This window comes from Rhodnius prolixus, unplaced genomic scaffold, assembly GCF_049639745.1.
Source record: "Rhodnius prolixus isolate KJV_2025 unplaced genomic scaffold, Rpr scaffold_8, whole genome shotgun sequence".
Classification (NCBI taxonomy): Eukaryota; Metazoa; Arthropoda; class Insecta; order Hemiptera; family Reduviidae; genus Rhodnius; species Rhodnius prolixus.
The window spans coordinates 24,661,837-24,684,711 of NW_027411593.1; the positions used below are offsets into that span (position 1 = coordinate 24,661,837).

At 35.2% G+C, this 22,875-nt stretch overlaps 1 long non-coding RNA gene across 3 annotated transcripts in view; it reads right to left on the reverse strand.

The window, feature by feature from the left end:
• Positions 1 to 22,875, reverse strand: part of LOC141451049 (uncharacterized) — a 1,078,357-nt gene that overhangs the window by 88,199 nt on the left and 967,283 nt on the right. For all 3 annotated transcript variants that reach the window (XR_012456506.1, XR_012456504.1, XR_012456505.1), the window contains one exon: positions 1,701 to 1,797. This is a non-coding gene — a long non-coding RNA (uncharacterized lncRNA). The remainder of the gene's footprint in view (positions 1 to 1,700; positions 1,798 to 22,875) is intronic.

Genomic DNA, 22,875 nt, shown 5'->3' on the forward strand with positions numbered 1-22,875 from the left:
TTTAGAGATATGTCTCACCATCTCTCTCACCCAGAAGTGCCCTTAACTTGAATTTTCCTGGATAAATGTTGGAAAATGAAAGTTACTGATCCATATCCATCATGGACCATCATGAATCCTGCCATTCCATCATTTTGAAATCTAATCATTCTAATGTACGAGGTGTGTTCAAAAAGTAACGGGAATTTTCGTTTTTTGAAAAAAATATTTATTTATTCATCTACATTAATATTGTCGCCTTCAAAGTAATCCCCTTCGCAACAATACACTTATGCCAGCGCTTCTTCCAATCCTCGAAACACTTCTGAAACTCGATCTTTGTGATAGCTTTCAGCTCTTTCAGCGATTCGCTTTTAATGTCATCTATGCTTGTAAAACGACGGCCTTTTAATGTTCTCTTTATGTTTGGAAATAGAAAAAAGTCACATGGAGCCATGTCTGGCGAATATGGAGGCTGGGGCATCGTTAAAGTTTTGTTTTTGGCCAAAAATTCACGAACAAGCAATGAAGTGTGAGCAGGTGCATTATCGTGGTGCAAAATCCATGAATTGTTTTGCCACAAATCCGGGCGTTTTTTTCGGATTGCTTCACGCAAACGGCGTTGAACTTGTAGGTAGTACTCCTTATTGATTGTTTGACCTTGTGGCAAGAATTCATGATGCACTATGCCATTAAAATCGAAGAACACAGTGAGCATAACCTTCACATTCGACCGCACTTGTCGAGCCTTTTTCGGTCTTGGCGATCCAGAATGCCGCCACTGGGACGATTGAGCCTTAGTTTCGACATCATATCCGTAAACCCATGTTTCGTCACCTGTTATAACACGTTTCAGTAGATCCGCATCGTTGTCGACTTCATTGAGTGACTCTTGAGCAACTTCCATTCTCCGCTGTTTTTGTTCGAAATTCAAAAATTTTGGAACAAATTTTGCTGCCACACGTTTCATACCCAAAACATCCGAAAAAATTTCATGGCATGAGCCAATTGATATGGCAACATCATCAGCGACTTCTCTGATTGTGATTCGGCGATCGTTCATAACCATTTCTTTCACTTTTTTCACGTTTTCATCGGTTGTTGATGTGCTTGGACGTCCAGGTCGTTCGTCATCTTCAACGTTTTCGCGGCCATCTTGGAAACGCTTATACCACTCGTAAATCCTTGTTTTACTCATAGCAGACTCACCATATGCCTTTATTAACATTTCACACACTTTATTACACTTTATTTCATTTTTTACGCAAAATTTAATACAAATTCTTTGATCCATTTTTTTAACAATCAAAAATCGCCAAGCTCGAAAAACACGTCTAACCTTAACGGCTGCCACTTAAGAAGTAAACAATGAATATTACTGAAAATTTTATCGTACTTCAGGGGCATGTGTACCAACATAATAAAAAAAAAAATTTACAATCAGACTCTCCAAACCCGCGAAATTTAAAAATTCCCGTTACTTTTTGAACACACCTCGTATCTATGTATCCATACGCTTCACATGGGATTAGTAAAAATAGAATCGACATCACTGTTAGTTAGTAGCGAATCAAGGAATCAAAAATCTTCGATTCCTTTATCTCCATATTTCAAGTATACCTCCTTCGATTTTGTTGCATCCATAAAATCAAATTAACAAATAATAATGCTTAAATATAGGCTCTATATATACTAGGAAATCTGCTCAAAAAACAACTTACCTTTTGAAAGCTCCTCTAAATTGATGGCTGCCGTCGTAACCGTAACGATCTGGATGAACATGCCCCACAGCCAGGGAGCCATAGTTTTGGTCAATGTCTGTAAAAGAAAAGAAAATATACTTTAGGATTATTATTCAATTTATATGAATTTTATATTAATATTAATTTCTGACATATTTTTTATAGACATAATTAGCAAAAACAAAAGAAGAAGTCCACTGACGTTTTCTAGTTAAGCTCCTCTATTTTACACCATTTCTCATGTTATTGTAACCATCTGAACTTCCAGATTCAAGCTCAAAATGGCTAGTTGTAAAATTGAGTAAACTGTTCATTGAGGAGGATAAAATCGTTTTGAAAACTTATTAATTAATTCTGATGTACAATTTTAAACTATCCTAAAATTTGAATGATCTTTAACTGGTTAATTCAGTCATTCCTTTTTTAGAAAGTTTTAATTATAGGTGGTGATTAAATTTAATATTGTCTTTTGAAAATGATATAACAATTAATAATTGTATAAATAGAAAGATAATCTATAGGAAATGAGGTTTTATGCCGAAACTTTGGCCGAAAGTGTGGTTAAGGATCAGAGATACTCTGATGTTTTACGTTAAAAGCTTTGAATCCCAACTACAGAGGGATCTGAAGGGAAGAATTTTCAAAAATTGGACCTAGAAACCTGTTAGAAAACTTATAGGTAAGTAAGTGTCTTACTTCTATTTAGATTCTAATGACACATGTTGACAAACTAAGTATCTCAAATAGAATCTAAGACAAAAAAGGTTGCACAAGAAAATCAGGGATAATTGAATTATATTAAAATAATTATATATTATATTAAAATAAGAAAGTGAATTCAAACACAGAATGAAATAACAGGGCAGTTCAGCCCAATATCTGCGACTCATTGGCAGCCATCACTTAAAGTAATGCCTATTTTGCTTAACGTCCAACTACCAATTAGGTGTCGCGGACGGAGGCGATAAACAAACATACTTTACTGTAAATTTCTTTTATTAAACATTACATAAAATCCAAGGCCTAAGACCGGGAATCGAACCCAGTACTGCAATACATACATATTAACTTTACAGGTCTCGCCTCTAACTGCTTTGCTACAAACAAAACCCCCAACATTTCTCTTGTAGTCTTACAAGGGCGGCGGTAATATGGACTTACATTTGTTATAGAATACTTGAAGCCACGCTACCTATTATATTCCTTGAAAATTTTATGACTAAATCTAAGACGCAGATGTAGAGAAGTGATTATGAATTAGGACTAGTAAATTGGAGATCTCCTGTTAGTAATCAGCGAGTAGCTTCTAAAACAGTGGTCCTCAAACTTTTTACACAGGGGACCAGTTTCATTGTCCTTCAGACCGTTGGAGAGCCGGACTATAAAACAAACTATTTTAAAGTAAAAAAAAGGGAACAAATAGAATATTTCAAATAAAGAACAAGTTAATTTAAATCAACAAACAGCCTAGTATTTCTGTGGGAATTATGGACCTGCTTTTGGCTAATGAGATGGTCAATGTCCGGTTTAGTTATAGTGCTTTGCCTTTCTTCCTACTTCTGGCTGTTATTTTACACTGTTTTCGGAGCCGTGACGCGTGCATCCCGCGTCATCAGAAGTAGTAATGTACATGAGCGACGCAGCGATTTGTGGCACCGCCAAATATAGTGTTCCTTTCACTGACCACCAATGAAAGAGATGCCCCTTCCTGAAGTGCGGCGAGGGCCGGATAAATGTCCTCAGGGGGCTGCATGTGGCCCGCGGGACGTAGTTTGGGGACCCCTGTTCTAAAAGTTAATTGTAAAGCAAAGGCTTTGCTACGCAGCTTCACGGCACCTAATTTGGTAGGTGGACGTTAATCCACGCCAACAAAAAATAGGCGGTTATTTACCAAGCAGTGGATCTTTTAGCGAAGTAAACTGCCCTCAGTATTCATTAAGTTTTAATCAAAATAAATGTTAAAACTACTCGGTTTTAATAATACAGAACAAATCGACTTAACATCCAATAGTAATTTAGCTTTAGTGCGTCACACCACATCGACCTAACCATTCAAAAGCATTGCATTTTAATGCTTCATCTATAAAAATAATAATTAAAATGATTAGTTGAAATTAGATAGATGAAAATGATGAAGCTAGACCATCAACAAGTTAAAAGTAGTAAAGTTATAGAGAATTAGAACTAAGAAAGTCAGTGCAGGACGAGTGGCGTATCTCGCTCTATTCCACACTAATCGACAGAGGATGGCTCGTGACTTTGCTGGAACCAATCTACAAATGGGTCCTCAGCTTCTTCTCGTCCACAACTTCTTCTTTCTTCTTCTTCTTCTTCTTCTAATTAAGTTATAGTAAAACCTTTACAACTGTTCTCTACTAAATACTTTTAACTTTTTTTTTGTTTTTGTTTTCTTTACAAAAACAAACAGAATCCGTTCTCTTTAGATCTAATATTTTCTCTTTTCGCTCTCTTTTACCCGTTGTAATTCTTTTAATTGATATTGATAATCAGCTAGAGTCTTTAATTACTAAATTATTGATAGTACAATAATTATCGTAAGTACAATAACTATTATTCTGTAATGGGATTACCATGCTTAAGAAGATGATTTTTCAAGCTTAAGTGCTCTTTCCTTCTTTCTACCTACTAACTAATCCTCAAATCATACCTACTGATCGCTACTTCCTGGCTGCCGAAGGCACTTCCTTTTCTCCTATATTTCCTATCCTTACAGGAGTCCCTCAAGGAAGTATACTTACTCCACTTTTATACTCAATATATATGGCAGATCTCCCACTTCATCCTAACAACATCACCTTTACCTACGCTGATGATTCGGTTATCCTTTCCCCACTAGTAAAGATCCCCGTCATGGCTACTCGCCATCTCCTATCCCATCTTGACATCCCCGGAACCCTGGCCCTGGAAGTGGGGAATAAAGTCAATCATCAGAAATCCAAGCACATTAACTTCACCTTAAAGAGAAAAATCCTTCCCGGATCAAATGTCTGAATCAAATTTCTTTCCCAACAGTTTCCCAAGTCCGTTACCTGGGACTCCACCACGCCAAACGTTTGATTTAAACAAACTAAATTGAACCATAAGCACAGAATGTTAAAGAGACTACTTGACAGACGCTCCAAACTCACTCTAAAAAATAAACGACAAGTACATATATTGCACTCTGCTAGCTCCAATATGGACTTATGGACTTGAACTACACGGTACTGCCAAACGCAACACAAACCTCAATCACATTCAATCCTTACAATCCAAAATCCCATTTAGCATAGTCAATGCTCCTTTTTACAACCTCACCATCCATACAGACTTGAAAATTCCTTTCGTTTCTGCAAAAGCCAAACTCCGTTACCTAAAATTTCACTCCATACTATCTCCTCATTCAAATCTACTTATCCAAGCTCTTTCAACCTCAAATCTCTCCACAAACCCTCCTAGACGTTTTTGGCGCCGCTGGCCGCGCGATCACCTGAATGCCTGACGTCGGCTATCCAGAGAGGCGGTAGCACTCCCTGAGTTGAGTTGAGTAGTTTCTTTTTGCCCGCACATATTTCTATTTTATGTTTTTTATTTATTATTTGTTTCTTAACTTTAAGTAACGGAATTAATGGGCTTAACATTCGTCTTTTTCTTGACTAACACTGGTTACTATGTAATTAAATGTTGAAATTGACATTCGAAAATACGAATGAAACTTGCCAGGATGCTGCCGAAGTTGTTGGTACAAGTGATGGAATTCACCATGTTCATGTCTAGTCCTGATTATATCATGAACACTGCAGCTCCTGCTGCTACTAAGCTGCTGTAAATACCAATTTTTCAAGGAAGAATTTTCATATAGAAATAATTCCTCCATCATGTCTCGTCGAAAGGAGAACGCGACTAAACTCGTCACTATGTGCTTGCAACTCTTTGCTCGCTCCTTGTCGGTCTCTTTGATCTGAAGCAACTATCATCGCCACTTTGCTCGCCGCTCCACTATGTTTCCAGCCTTAAGGGCCTATTACGGATGCCATCACTGGATGGCCGCCGTTCAAGAAATCAAGCCAGCGTACGTGCGCTGGCGCTAAGTCATCGTACGTACTTATTGTACGTTCACCTTTTTTACATGTTGTTCTTATTTACAGTTGTAAAATTCTGAAATAAAGTGCTCCTCATCTTCCAGTTTCCGTTTTCGTTTTCGTTTTCAATTTAACCCTCACAAACTATAAACAAGAAAGTATTATAAATAAAATGCCTTAATAAAAATTTTCTAATAAAATTTATAGATATAGAACCCCAAGTTTAAATAAATTCGTAGGAGCCGTTTTTGAGACAATCTGAACCATTAACTGAAAATCTAATCATTAAGAGTTTCATCCAACCGAAACGATATTCTTCAAGTAAGTAAAGTAAAGTAATCGCCTATTTTTTCAGGCGGGGCTTAACGTCCAACTACCAAATAGGTGTCGTGGACGGTATTTGTACTGCTACGGTAGTACATATTTCCAATAGATTCAGGCCCTTCTCTGGTAAAGGTCATAGGTTGGATGGTAAAGAAAATAAAGCTACTGCAAATGAAGATGCAGAATCAGACGATCCTCCAGTAGGAATTCCAGATTATTACTATAAAATTGGTTTAATTGAATACTTTCGTAATGAAAACGTATTTGTAGAAGAAGTTAACGAAATTAAGCAGTATTTATAATTAATTTATTGTGACTGTGATAAAAACGAATTTCATATTTTTGTAGAAATGATAAATGTAGGGAAAAAATTGCAATATAATAGGCCTACTGACGCTTGATCAATGTTTTGATTGTAAGAAATAATTTTATAATTTTCGTTATTCTTCAAGTATATGGTAATTGGGGGGAAGATGCCACACTTAACACTTATTTCCGTTCTGTAGGAAGATGCCAGTTGATGCCGGGGAAGATGCAACAATATCTTAAGATATAAATTGCGAAAGAAAAAATTACAAATTTAATGTTAGGTAAACTGCAAAATATTCTCATTAAACACTGAGGGGAAGGAACGCCGAACTAAAGACATTTTTTGTTTCATTTTTAACATTTTTTGCAATGCAAATTGTCTTTGCTGCAAATTTCATGTAGCCATCTCTTGCATGTTATGCATGGAAGCCAATCGCATTTTGGGCCCTTCCTATCATAAAAATATCCTTTACACTCAATACAAAAATCATCGTCCTCCTCTTCAATGTCACTCTCACCACTGGTCATTACCAAATTATCGGGAGCGGAGGATGCTGAAGATGAACTGTCCTTCCTTTTCTTTTTCTGCTGCACTTTTCCCCCTTTTTTTGTCGGCTGATCAGCCTTTCTTCTCAATGCCTCCCGTTTCTCCACCGTCGTAAGGACTTTAGCAGTTTGTTTCTTTCTTCGAGTTTGCTTGGGTTTTTGAAATCTGGGAATAGGACTAATTTCTTCAAAAGAAGTATTGGCACCGCTGCTGCTTCTTGAAGCTATTGCCAGAGGTGCGTTGACTTCTTGGTTGTCATTCAAATTCTCAAAATGTAATAATGAATGAGAATAAATATGAAATTGAAACACTTCAATAGATAGTGGCATCTTACCCCAAGCACTGGCGGAAGACGCCACATAGATTTATTTTTGTTCTACGGCTTCAGCCATGTTGTTTCAAGCTAACACGTACTCACCAAGATGCACACGACACAAATATCACGGAATTATTACATTTAATCTAGTCAATCCGTCACCAAACCTTAAGAATCGACAACGAAATATTATAATACGTATGTGTACTCACCAAGTTCAAAGAGTTGAATTTTCAGTTTAACGACGATTAAACTAGATACAAATAGAAATATTCACAAGCAAGGTATTCACAGTTGATGACTACACGCTCTAACGTAGGAATTGCTGTCATCCAGTTGTAGATATGCAAAATCTGACGGTACTTGCGTCTTCCCCCGACTGGCGTCTTCCCCCTACTTACCTTAGATAATTAGTTCTAAATTTATTACTCATTATTAATATAACACGTATGGCAAGATAATAAAAAAAAATGAAAAAAAACACACCTTTAAAGAAAAGCCTAACCCCGCTCCTTTCACAGAAGTGTCCTTAATAGAATTTTACTGAAGAAAAAATGGTTTTAATTTTGTGGGTTCACAAAACCCAAAAATTGTTGCACACTTCAACTAACTCTGGTTATTTTGTAAATATCTGGGGTAAGTATAAGTATTGCTCATGTTATTAGACTGGGATACACGCAGGGACGCCCCAAAAGTCCTAATGAAGTGGCTAAACCCACTTTACCCCTATACGCTGACTCAATTCTAAAAAATTAATTACTATTCTTATAAAGGACTGGAGATGGTTATCTTGATATATAGATGGTATTAATTTCAATTTGCTAACTCAGCAGAAAGCCCCTTGACCCAGCTGGATAATATAACTCAAGAACACCCTCTTTCAAAAGGCAAATAATAAAATAAAAAAGTTTTCTATATTTTCTCCAGTAAGTTTCCATTGTGGAACTAGGAAAGAAAGGGTTGCATTGGCGACGCCAACCATTCACAGAAATTTATAGTTTGGTAAAGTTATATAGTGTCATAGTGGATGAACTAGATAAGTCCATTAACTGTTGGTTTCAGATGAACGAACCTGTCAGTTTTATTGAGGGGTGTAGGAGATGAGAAATGTGGAGGGGATAGTACAGTTCCAAGTTCCCCCCTCCAAACCACCGAACTATACTAACTTGTAGTATTTTGACAGAGGGGAGGAAATGGCAATACTATATCTATCGAGAATGAATATCATTTGAACGGACACAGGCTGTGTTCTGGATTTTGGACAATGCTGCGATTCTCTCAACAGCCAAGTATCGAGCCTAAGTGTAAAACTTGAACATAACAGCTTTACAGATCTACAAATCTTCATGGTTATGCCATAACTGGAGAGAAAATTATGTAACTATTATGAGTTTGCAGGAAAACAATATGGGGTAAACTTATTGGGAAATTAACAATAACCCTCTTCAACAGGACATTCCATACTCTGGACACAATACAATGGTATCAGTTCAGGGAGTAACCAGAACCAGAGAGAGAGAGAGAGAGAGAGAGATTAACACCCACATAACCAGAATCCTTATCCAGGCTATTGTCCATATTTAATGACTATGTAAACGTAGCACCTAGTCACTTAACCAGGACGACATTCTCATTTCATTGTTAACGTTCATTCAGTCAACGATTTTCCACAGTTCAACTATCACATCGTGAACTAGAATTTTGCGAACATACTGTGTTTGGCTTTGTTATCCTTTAAATAGACAAATTTTATCTAAACTTTATTGTTCAATCATCCCAAAATTTACAGCTAAAAAACGTCGAGTTAATTCTGAATATTAGTGTCCCCCTTTTCTAAATCGAATTGTGTCGGAATTTTTGGCTTTATACAAAAGCCAGTTAATCAGTATTCAAGTAAGTCACAGCGTCACAGATTATTTAAGCTTAAATACCGTTAAAACTGTAATTATTTAGTCTGACAATGTTTATATCAGCTGTTAAACAGCATTTCATGACATGGACAAATTGGCATCAATTTATTTACTTCCAACTATGAATTTTAAGAACAAATTTATCCGTATTTTATAGTATTAAGACAAATGGCGGTGCATTATTGCTGAAGTGCTATTTTAAATGGGTTTTTATTAACGCCGTTCTTTAAAAAATTCTCTTAAATTGTGGTGTAATTACAAGTGTACGAGTAGACGTAGTTAGACTTGGTTCGAATCCAGCTGCTGATCCTTAGATTTTCTCTTCCTAGGAGCTTCTTACAGCTCACTGTCCGGTGATAGACAGTGTTGTCTGTAACGAGAGAACACTGTCCGGAGGCCGGCAGTGCACTGAATAAAGCTCCGGGCGCCAATAACCTTAGATGTTGACGAGCCTTAAATCATTAAAAAAAAGAAAAAAAAGAATTAGTTCCGTACTTTGTACTAAAATGGTACATAAGAGGAAACTCTAGCTGTATCCACTCAACATGAGTACAAAGTGCGTAAAATGTTTTAAAGAAAATTTTGGGAACCATTCTTGAAGAAATCGCTATTATTGTCCGCGATCTGGTGAGACCAAACCGAAATATAGTCTTTGTCTTGTTTTCGACAGATTTTGTAAACTCAATCTTTATTTTTATTATTTTTCTGACTCAGGGACTTCAAAATTCCTATATACAGTGGAGTTCTCGGTTATCCGTCATGACCAGGACCGGACACGAGACGGATAGTCGAATAGACGGATAATTGGAAAAAACAGGAAAATTTCCAGATTCTTTTGTTTAACGTGTATAAAACTTTGTATTAACTGGTATACATATTTTATGCGTTTATACGCTTAAGCCTTAAAGGGCAGGTATCTTTCATTATTCAATTCATTCTATTGTGCATTAAAATTAATAAATACAATGTCTGCGACATGTTTTTTTTTTTTTAAATTTTTAAATACTGAGGACAGTGACAGTTAATTGGAATAGACGGATAAAAGGGTGACGGATAACCGAGACTCCACTGTATATATTTTTTAATTTGGCATGATTACAATAAGTTTCTTAAAATAAAAAATAAAATGGCTGAAGTAGTGGGGCATTATGACTACTCTAACTTATTTCTTATCCCTTTACACATGTTAAGTTGATGTGTTTAAGAAGCCTGCTTGATAATAATAATAATAATAATACTACTAAGGTTGTTGGCTAGAATTAAATTGCACTACCATGTAAAGTAAATGGGCTGTCCTATAGAGAGCAAGCTGAAGGAGTGTTACTGAAGGGGATATGGCGACCAGTAGGGTGTAATTAAGGCGATGGAAGGGTTGTCCCTTAGGGTTAGCGCCCTACACAATGTGAGAGTGTCTCTCTCTCTCTCTTGCCTATAGAGATGCACCGGAGCGAATAATTAGATGTAGATACCCAGCCGGCATTCAGGTACTAAGCAAGAAGCTTCAACCTTCAAGTAAGAGACTTGACACTCTATATTGCCAGTAAGAAATTTACGTTTACCTTTTGTGATCTAAGTACTCAATAGAGTTTCTTCGGACTGAAATATTTCAGGTAACTGAGAAGAAAAAAACAACGAATCTCTGAATATTGTTCACTTTAAGTAAATCCACCATTGTCTAAGATTCTTTGTACATATTTTGATATCATTAAATAAAACAGAACTGGAATTATGCATATTTGGAGAACTAGCCTTTGGTATATTAGTTATATTATTCTAGATTCTAGCTTCGTTTATTCGAAGGACGCGTAATTCAAAACCTAGTATTTATAAAAGACTAATAAAAGTTTATTTTTAAATTTATGTTGGGTAGGCTCAGCCTTGGAGCCTAAAGAAAATCTACGCTACTACTTGATAGGCTACTTAACTTTAGCTAAGAATTGCAGAAACTTATTAATGCCTTTATTCGTTTTAGAACCAACAGTTTTTATTCATATTAGATATTACGTTTTGGGTATTATCTGTGATTGACTTAACAAATAACTTTTTTTACCCTAATTCTTTAGTTACTGAGTTTAATTCTGTTTTCAGTGTTTAATTCAATTGATATTTTTAGAGAATTTTGTCTTCCAACTATAAAGCCTTGCAAGGTAAAAGCCTTAATAAGAAGGTTAGTTGTAATATGAATTTATATTAGCTTTTATTGACCGTAAAAATATTATATTAAGGACTCAAATCAGCGAGGAATCGGTCCAGAAATAAAAAAAAAACAAAACAACAATTCGTCTTTTTGCCAATGTTTCGACAAATATATTGCCTTCTTCAGGGCGTGGCTATGCGGGTTGGTTGAGTTACAGAAAACTGTAACTCAAATGTGTATGTGTACTTAGTTTACTACTAGGCTTGCAAGCGTATCAACAACTACTGCGATAGGTACAGAAATTTTAAGTGAAGATCATGTTAAAACATTTATGTTAAATAAAACAAAGATCTCATGAATGCAAGAAAATGATTAGAGATGGATTACGTGATTTTAATTTCGGTTAAGCTGTAAGGATGACAGGAATATAGAGTACTGATCCATCCATTAGTTGTAGTTTATGTAAATAGTTGTATATAGTAGAGGGATGAATGTGTGAAGCGAATGTATTTATATGTAAGAATGGAGAGTGAGTGATATTCTAGTGATAAGCACCTAGACGATGCTGGCTGTATGGCGAAAGCCAATGCCAGAAAAAAAAAGCAAAAAAAAAGATCTCATTCGTCAGAATAGGATTTAGCGTTAACTATTATTGTTTTTTATTTGTTTATGAGTTGAGAATGTGTTTGTGTTTTCTGGTTTTGTTTTTAATACGGGGAATTCAGATTTGCAACCTTTACTTAAGTGCTCCCAGATATACCAACAAATTGTGTAAAGAAGTTGAGTTAAACAAAGCTCTAAATTGAGGTAAAAATAGATATCGAAGTGATCATTCAAATATGGCGACCCAATAAGGTGATGCCGATCAAAGAAGCAAGATATCCCATTTTGATTAATGTCAAGAGTGAAATTCCCAAGAGACACTATCAACCAGGTGCTCTAGACAGTTCTAACGGTACTGTGGAACACTCAATGTTAGGCCTGTCTTCTCGCCGCTCTCAACACAACTTGGCTAATTTAAATTTATGGTACTGTTGGCAAACCCCATCCATCTGTATTAGATTATAGAAGCAGTAGTAGTTCGGAGGGCGAGATGGGGGTGTGTCTGAAAGAGACATTCCTGTAACAACAGGCTGTGCAGACTCTGGGAATGAGAAGATACTCTAGACACTAGACAGCCACAAACTTAGCCACACCTTCCGATCCCATTCAGCTTGCTAGTTCGTCCTCCGGGTCTCCACACTATAGCCGCTAAAGTTAACTATATTTTGGTAATAACAACTTTCGCCACGGCAACATCGGCGTCTTTAAAATTTACGATCATTTTCAGGTATTCGTATTATGTCCATTAATATTAATAGATTTGCAATAACAATATCAATGCCTGCATTACTTCGTTTCTATCTCCTTAACAAAAACTTACAGTTTTGAAAGTTAAGTATAAGGGTTGATTAAACGCCAAAAGGTGCAGAAATCAGCAAGTACCCAACAATTCATTAATACTTCAAGTACAATATTTTTTAGAATGTATTAGATGTCGCAGACCCTTATGCTGGCCATATTCTTGCTTAAAATATTTGTTGAGTAATGAAAAGCACCCATTAAATTTAAATTGTAACAGGAAGTATTAAACTATTCGTGCACAGGTTTAAACAACAAAAAAGATGTAATAAATACAAGATATCATCATAAGAATAGTATCTAAAATGTATTTTATATAATAAAGTTGAACAATATAAGCTTAAAGGGCAATTTATTTGTATGCCTTTCCCTTTTAAACAGTAATATTTTAATTACAAACTATTTATTTTTTATAATAAAGTATTTTGTGGTAATATATAGTCAATTGGGCTTCTATTAACAAGAAAATAAACGAAATAAATGGAAAAACTCGGAATCCGTTGTTTACAAGTGCACAAAAAGTGGGGTAAAATTGACTATTTCTATCCGGGTAACATAATACGGTAGGAGCTCCGCTTACACTCCTGTTCTGCCGGCCTGCACCTAATTGGAGAATATGTCGGCCAATCAGAACGCAGTATTTTAGAGTGGGGGTGTTTCATTACGGTTGGCTTTCAAACTTACATTTTTCAACCAGTCAGCAACCAATAAGATGAATAGGTGACAGCCGAAAGAGTTTTGCTTTTCTAGGAGTAAACTGCTATTTATTTGTTATATTATTGTATTAAACCGAGGTTTTAGGATATTTCCTACATGAAAATAGTTATTATATCTTACAAATAAACTAGTTGATTAATTTAAGAATTGTATAAATGTTTTATTATTTATAGCCAAATCTAAATGGTTATCTACATTCAATATAACTTACATTTATTATTTTATGTTGTAATTCTGTTCTAAAAGTCCAAACAATTATAATTTTCCCTTCTTGCTGTGTATGTAAGCAAATAAGAATAGCGTATGCTTTGATACTTCATTAGTACTTATTTATTCCAGCTGTAATAACCTATTATCAAGGAACAATGTGATAAATACATGAATTAAACATAAGAAATGTATTTTAAACAATAAAGTTGTACAATATAGGCATAAAAGACAGTTAATTTGTTAATTTTTTTTTACACATTGATATTTTAATTACAAACTAAATATTTTTTATAATTAAGTATTTTGTGGCAATATATAGTTAATTGGGCTTCTATTAACAAGAAAATAAACGAAATAAAAGGAAAAACTCGGAATACGATGTTTAAAAGTGCAAAAAAAGTGTGGTAAAATTGACTATTTCTATCCGGGTAACATAATACGGTAGGAGTTCCGCTTACACTCCTGTTCTGCTGGCCTGCACCTAATTGGAGAATATGTCGGCCAATCAGATTGCAGTATTTTAGAGTAGGGATTGTTGCATTACGGTAGGCTTTAAAACTTACATTTTTCAACCAGTCAGCAACCAATAAAGTGACAGTCGAAAGAGTTTTGCTTTTCTAGGATATACTGCTATTTATTTGTTATATTATTGTACTAAAACAGAGGTTTTACGCTCAATGGTTATTAAATTTTACAAATAAGATAGTTGATTAATCTCCTTAACAAAAACTTACAGTTTTAAAAGTTAAGTATAAGGGTTGATTAAACGCCAAAATGTACACAAATCAGCTAGTACATTTCGTTCATATTTTTAGTATCATGCTTTTTGGAATGTATTAGATGTCAGAGACCCTTGGGCTGGCCTTTTATCACCCATAAATATTTTTCTGTTAGAATAATAAAAGATGTATCTCATCATCATAGTATTAAAAAGGCATTCCATTTTAACTCTATCCCAAATTTATCTTGTGATTTATCTTTATTGTGAATTCACTCGTATATTAAAAAGAAAAAGTGAAAATTAGAGTAACAAAATTTGAGTCTTGAATTGGTCTAACCGCAGACTAAGAGAGCAAAAATTACACTCAATTAAGAAAGAATGATACTTGTAATTAGTATTCAAGGGTCTGCGACATCTAATACATTCTAAAAAATTATGTTTCTAGAAGTATTAATGAAAAGTCGATAGTTGATTGAAAGTATCTCGCTGATTTGTCTACCTTTTGGCGTTTAATCAACCCTTATACTTAACTTTCAAAACTGTAAGTTTTTGTTAAGGAGATAGAAACGAAGTAATGCAGGTATTGATATTGTTAATGCTAATCTATTAATATTAATGGACATAATACGAATACCTGCCTCCGTCCACGACACCTAATTGGTAGTTCGACGTAAAGCCCGTCTGAGAAAATAGGCAATTACTTTACTTTACTTTACTTTTCTATATTGATCTGTAACTTTATTCGTTTTCTATTCCCAATTAAAAAGAAGGCATTCTGATAATGACAAAACCTGACATTTCCACTGACTTACGTTCATTTCTACAAGTGAAAAATTTTCTATAAATACCTTGGCAACTACATTTCTCAGCAAAATTGCATTTTTCACGAAGCCTATGGATTTTGGTACCTGATTTTTATTTCAATTTTTTTGAAATCAACAAATTGGCAGAGAAATGTAGTTGCCAAGGTATTTATAGAAAATTTTTTCACTTGCAGAAAGTAATGCACGTCAGTGGAAAACATAAACAAAACAATGTCCAAAGTGAATTATTTTTTCAATTCATGATTGCGAGTTCGGTTTAGTGGAGAGTTAGCCAGCGCTGCAAACCGCACGCCACATATTGCACAGTTATTGCTTTCAAATTCCACATACAGAGTTTGTTTTTTGTTGTTTTTGTTTTGTTTCAACTGACCGCCACAATAACCCCGGTCACCTCTTGCCGCCCCCAAACAGCCGCCTTCATCATAACTTCCCATACACACGTACAACTAAAATTATACTTTGTTATTTGCTTCAGCCCAGCTATACACACCTCATGGCATTTTTATGGAGTAAGCTAGTACACTGGCTGTGCCTGTTATGATACTTCTTCTCCTGTTAGCCCAATTTTTCCAGCCGCGTCCCTTCTATTGTCTTCCCCTGCCGCAGTCATATCGCACAGTTTTTACGAACACATACATAACCCACTTGTTTATGAGAACTTGTCAAGGGGAATGAATGTGCAGAGGAGAGAGAGAGATGTCTGTGACGTGATGCAGGCTATGCTGGGTGGAAAAGAAACGCGCAGTACTCTAGCACAAGTTTATAAGTTAAATTTTCATAGTTGGTTCTTCAGCTGACGCAACCATCCTCTCCTAACAACCGTCTTACACGCGTCCCTGTTCTTGGTGCTACTTCCGTTGTAGAGCCACTACCACAACAATCACAAAATAAACACATATTCCACTTTTTTTTAAATGTGACATTTTTTAAAACAACTTTTGTCCTGAAACTTCTTTAAAGCAGTGGTACCTTAAAGAATGTTGAGCGGTATATTGCTGTTCTTCGTAAAAAGAAATTGTTATAATAATAGCAATAAATAGTTCAAATATAGTAATGTTACGTTATTGAAAGACGTCAAAAGCAAAAAACTTCAGAGGGGCAGAGGGGTGTAAAAGTAAGCTCGGTGAATTTACCTCAATGATCAGGCTTATCTTTTGAACTAATAGTTAGTATATATCTACCATGGATAAGGCCATATAACATTTCAGCTACTTGTTCAATCAAATCTGACTGTGTTGGATTATCATCAAGTTCATCATCTGGTTCTAAGTCTAATATTCATTTAGTCCAGTTAAATTAAATTTATCTTGAATATAATCTTCATTCATTCTCTCTAAGGCCAAAAAACCATGATATCCATGATACCTCTCAGAACTGCTCATCTTCCTCTTTTCACCTTGATTAGCCACGCTTTAAGAACCCGTTCACATAAAGTTCACATAACTTTAAAGATAAATTTAATTTAACTGGACTAAATGGATATTAGACTTAGAACCAGATGATGATTTTGAACTAATATCAACTTATAGCAACGCTGCCCTATATTATGTCTTATCAGATACGGGTTAAGCTCAGATGGTAGCCTACAGTCTGGTTTCAACCCAGCTGTTGGCTCATAGCTTTTCTCTAGCTAGGAGCATGTTACAGATCACTAATAGACAGTAGGCAATAAGTCTATCACACTGCTTACATTATCCTCGAATGATTTATTAAAAGTTCGGTGAACCACACACTAGACAAGCAATGACAGAACGTACGAAACTGCTTTACAGACTACTTGGACAAAGTCCCAAATTGCCCATTGAACTCAAATGCTTAATATACAGTACTATCCTCAAACCTATGTGGACTTACGGGCTAGAGCTGTGGGGTTCAGCCAAATCTACAAAAATAAGAACAGTACAGACATTTCAGTCAAAACTCCTCCGACAGATAGTTGACGCTCCTTTCTACGTGACTAACCTCACTCTTCACAACGACCACAACATTCCCTTCATAGACCAACTCGCTAAGACTAAATACCAAAAATTCCACACTACTCTCTCGACCAGCTCTAATCCTCTTGTACTATCTCTCGCCTCCTCTCACATTCTTAATAATCCTCTTCGCCGACTGAATTGCCAGTGGCCCCGCGACTTCCTTGATGGTCTGAAGAACATCAACACTTCATCCTGTAGAGAGGGCTACCACAGGGTAGTTTCTCTTCTCCTGCTCTTCACGCACCAAATATACCTTCACTATTTTCTTATTCACTTATTGTTTATATTTATATACAGATTTTAAAGTACTAAATAAATTAAAAAAAAAAAGTTCGGTAATAATAAAAAAGTATGTATTATAAAAATAATTTCTGTTAGTTCCAGAAACAAATATCAGTTACCTTCTGAATTTAAGAGAAGTCATAAATTTGTTCATAGTTAAATAAATGAATGATAATTAGGGAAACTGGAACATTGTGGGGCTATTACTGGGGAAACATTCATTTGTATTAATGAAAGTAGCCTCAGACTAGTGTAATAACATTTTGTCATAATTATCGTTGACAATTTGATGATGTATGGGCCGAAATGAGTGTACATTTTGCTTTTATATTTAACTTCATATTAGTACAAAAATTTGCAAATAGTTTCTGTTGGAATGCCGAGTTGTTGCTGAAGAACTCAATGAAAAAAAAAATGGAGGCTTCAAGTTAATAAACAATCTTGTATACACTTTACTACTTATATAAGTTACTTCACAATTTATACAATTATTTATAGGCAATATTATGTAGAAAGAGATCTCCTGTCTTCTTAATTGGGTTACACCCAAAATCCTTTATTATTAGGAGAGATCGTTGTACCAGTTGCGAGCGTTCAAGGCATTAGAAAGTTACCCTCTTTAGGTGGTAACCAGTATCGTTTCGTTGCAGCCGATATGTACTTTGACGAACTGATTTTGGCCAGCAATGTCTTTTTTTTTCTCCACGAACTGAGTTGATCAAATTAGGAAGATTTTCAAATTGATTCTTGCTGCCTTAAATTGTTGCTTTACGTCCCCTAAAATAGGCTCGTCTGTAGCGTATTTCTAGAAGAGTTGAAGATGCGTTGCTTGGCATTGGACAGTTGAACCATTACTAATCGTTTTTCTACCATTTATCTCGATGATTAGAAATCATCTGAAACAACATGCAGTAAGTTATCAAAACAAATCATTTTCATTAATCAACAAGGATTCTGCTTTTTTTTTTTTTTTTGACCGAGCCACCCTACTTACTTTTTTGAAGCTTAACTGCGAGCTGAAATAAAGCAATAGTTTTATATCCGAACGATTCTGCACTTAATCGGTCTGAATAACTAGGGCTACGTTATTTTCAAGAAGCAAAAAAAAATCACTGAACTGGTGAATCACTTACAAGTTTCCGGTAAGTGGACTGAATGGTTGAATAGGAAATAAATTTCTTACTACCACAAAGTTCTGTGATTGTGATTGCTAAGTATGTAAAGCTTCCATTGATCGTGTCTGTGAAGGTGATTTGCTAGATGAATCTCTATTTAGATTTGAGTGTGTGCACTAGGGTACAGATCCAACAGGTGGCCACTGGTCAGAATCTAGTGGTATTCTCGTCTGTATTGTGATCATAGTACTCCACTCAAACTCTCATAGCTACTCCCAGACTTGGTGCATAGATCTATCTCTTCTGGGAAACCCTTTCCTTCCTTCCTCCCAAGTCCCAAAAGGTTCTATACAATCTTGTATAAGTTAATATCTTATATTGCTATTCACCAATCAAACCACCCTGTACCATCGCTTTTTCAATAATCAAATACTTTTAATAACCAAAATAAGGTTATTACAATAAAATATTAACTTTAATGAAAATTAAGTTTTGAAGAGAGAAGTCTTAGGAAAGATTGAGAGCTGGGACATTTGGGAACTGGTGGCCGAAATAGGCAATTATAATGCGGTGTTAAAATGCAACAATTTTTTTCAAGAGCATTATTTTTTATAGGATTACTGTATAAGCTCAAATAAATCCTTCTAACACTCTACAAAGACAGGCCTGCCAATCTCTACACATCAATAACACTGAAATACCCACTTCTACACAACTTTGATTATCTAAGGCAGTCAATCCTCTTACAGCCCTGAAAACTGGCTCATAGAAAGTGCCATTTTCCTGCATAGCTTTTTCCGTTTGTTTTTGTTTTTTATTTATTTATTTTTTGAGATTTTATTCGAACAATGTTCGGTGATAAGAAACACAAATTTACAACTTTTAGTTCAAATATTTTTCTTTTAATTCGACTAAGAGGACTTTTAAAAAGATAGGTGGGTAGATTGCATTTAAACGATAAGAATTGAAGTATTAAAAGGAGCAGTTTTTGAGAAATTTGACAGCCTCTAAGACCAATTTTGTCGAAGAGGCTAATTTTTGAAAATTCATGAAAATTCTAAATTCCTAAAAAAATTAACGTTCTTATTGTAATAAATGAATCTGATTAAAGTTAAATAACTACGAAAATGATCTATTATTATAGGAAATTTAATGCTAAATCCGAAAATGAGGTGAAAAATGTAAATAAGTGAGGCACAAGATGAGAAATAGTGTTTTTATGACGTAAGGTCGGGTTTAGTCGAAAAAAACCTGAAAAAATCATAACTTTCTAATAGATAGAGATAGGACACTCGTTCAGGCGGCGCTGTACTACATTTTGAATGTAGTTTAACAGAAAAAAAATTTCTATCAGACAGTTTTAATGTCCTAATGGACGGAAATTGAAACTTTGGTATTCATCTGTACTTCTATTGAAGCAAAAACTAAATACTTCGTAATTATAGGGAACTGGATATAGCTCAAACGTAATTAAAGAAAATTTAAGCTAGAACGATGAGAATAGAAGTAAGAATAAGGCGTGTGAGTTATCTCTACGGGTCTTTTTCCTTTTTAAATTAAGCTTTTTAAAAACCCATTTTCAAAAAGGGAGGAAATGCAATTTTCAGTCTGAAGCTACATCCGCTGTGATAAGCCAGATTTGAGTTATGTTCATAGAAAGGCAAAGGTATCTATATCACTAGCGAGGATATGGGCTCCGACCCAACTAGCTCCAATAACAATAACTTATGATCATAGAAATGGAAAAGAAAAAAAGGAATAAGAAATACAGGAAGAAAGGAAGAGTAAGGATAAAAATATGAGGATCATATCGCACCCTAAATATCAATTGTGAGCCAAACCATAGGAAGATTCGCACCCTTCACTGATACAACCCTCTCTTTCTGTTCAACCTTAGATAAGAAATATTCTTTGGTAAAGTTAGCCAAGAAGTCTTCGGGCATCATACCCCCGCTCAGATAACACATGCCAGGCCACCGCATATACAGGAACACCTTTTATGTCCTTTCATGGTAATATGGCGGACTTTGCACGAACTCAATAATAGAAATAATAAGTGCATCTTACGAGTACATATGTGGATCACGTTTATTATTTCTATTACGGGATATCAATGATTGTGAAATAATGTGACAAAGAAAACTTTCCTCTTTTATAAACCATTCTATTATAACCGGATGAGGGTCATTCAAAGAGGGTTAGTAGAAACTGCATATCATTGTGGTCATTCGGCTGCCAGTACTTCCGGCAGTGGATATTACGTAAGAGAATAGCACCCATTTATCTAAAAAATACAACTAATAATTCTAAATTACTTGGTTGGCATTAATAAAAGAATATTATACTGAAATTGTGTTACCTTAGGCAAAGGTTAACATTGTTTTTAAAAAAAATTATCAGCACGCATGATCTCCTTTGGTTTTTGCCAAATGTAATCAATTTTAAGATGAACACTCATACGGCTTTTTCTTTCTAATATTCTCAAAGATCTAATTCACAAATTTGCTTGAAACTTTACATTTAAATCTATTGACCCCCCACTAGCTTAAAAGAACAGAACTAAACAGACGCTATCGACTACTTAAAAGACTCTTAGACGATAGATTAAAACTCTCTCTGGACAACAAAAGACTGATTTATACTTCTATTTTGAAACCCATCTGGGCGTATGGAATAGAGCTGTGGGGTTCAACCAAACGCTCCAATCTCCAAAGGATTCAATCGCTACAATCTAAAATACTTCGAACTATTGTACATGCTCCATTTTTTGTCTCCAACCTGACTTTAACACACTGACTTTAACATTCCTTTTGTCACCCAAGTTGCTAAAGCAAGATACAGAAAACTCCACTTCAGCCTGCAATCTCATATAAATCCTCTAGCTAAAAATCTTTCTTCTAGAACTCTTCCTGACAACCCGACAAGACGCCTTAAAAGACAGTGGCCTCGTGATCTCCTCTCAAGTGAAGAGAGTGACTAACCATATGTTTTGGAGTGTTACCACTGGGTAACTTCTCCACTCATTTACTTTTACTGTTCACTGTTATCATTGTTACTTACAGCGCTAACGCGCCTATTGTAGCACAATAAACGAAAAAAAAAAAATCTACTAACTTTAGAAAGAATCTACCAGCCTTTCAAAAGACTCCTAATCAAAGTTTCAGATCGGTGTAAATGATAAGTTAAAGCGAGCATTGAATGAAATATGTAGTATTTGGAATTTGTAAGGATTAAACGCTTTAGCAGTCTAGAATAATTTAAGAACGCAAGTAGGAAGCTAGTATGCTAAAAAAGATGTTTTTGTTGTGCAATTTAGGTTTGCATTGTGCATTATGTTTGTTTTGGACAGTCATTCTGTGACGGTGTTTCAGTTCAGTTCGTTTAAGTCCTATTATTACTGAATAATGCAATGAGGAATGAGTGCAGGAGGTTTACTGCAGCAAGAAGAACGTAAGTTTTGCTAAAAGACGTGGAATTTAGTTTACTACATCGGTTTACCTTTGCAAAGCATGCTTCTTTTTAGTTTTTAATGGTTAAAAAACGTTTTTGAAGATAAGTTCTTGAAGTGTCTGTTCGATTCATATTTCTCAAATCAATCACCAACCAATCAAGCCGGTGAAAAACTTAACATCATTTAATAAAAGAAACATATACAAGACGAGTTTTAAATCTTTAAGAAAAATATTAATGCAATTTGAATCACAATGAAAAATATAGATTTTTCAACGGTTAATTTTGTTTAAGGATTAGTTAACCTGGTGAAACGAACGAACTAAAGAGAAACGTTGACAGTAGCAAAAATAACGAAAGAATGCTTCATTGAAGCGATCTATCCACTCATAATTAGGAAATAATTGTTAAAAAGTTTTAATTAAGTTTGTTGAGAGTGTACGTATAAGTTTAACGCTGGGGTGTTTTACGGTTGAAAAGAGTTTTTGCAGTTAACCGAGAAATGAGCAAGGAGGACGAGTGTAGTTTTGAAAACCTTCGGGTGAAAAACGAGGGAGACGATGTTTTAGAAAACGCATGGACGACTTTCTGCACAGTTGTGTGACTAGACAGATGTAGACGGGTGCAAGGCCTTTTGTTTAAATTACTTGCAGTCCTAAAGAAAAGGCCGAGTGCATCAGAGTTGTTTATGCTAATATCCCAGATTATGAAATGCGCAGAATAAAGGGATTCATTAGTGAAAAAGGGCTTGTTTTATTTAAATTATATTTTTATCAAAATTAGAAAAATCTTTCAGCGAGTATACTGTGGTATCCACCTGCTTTATTTGA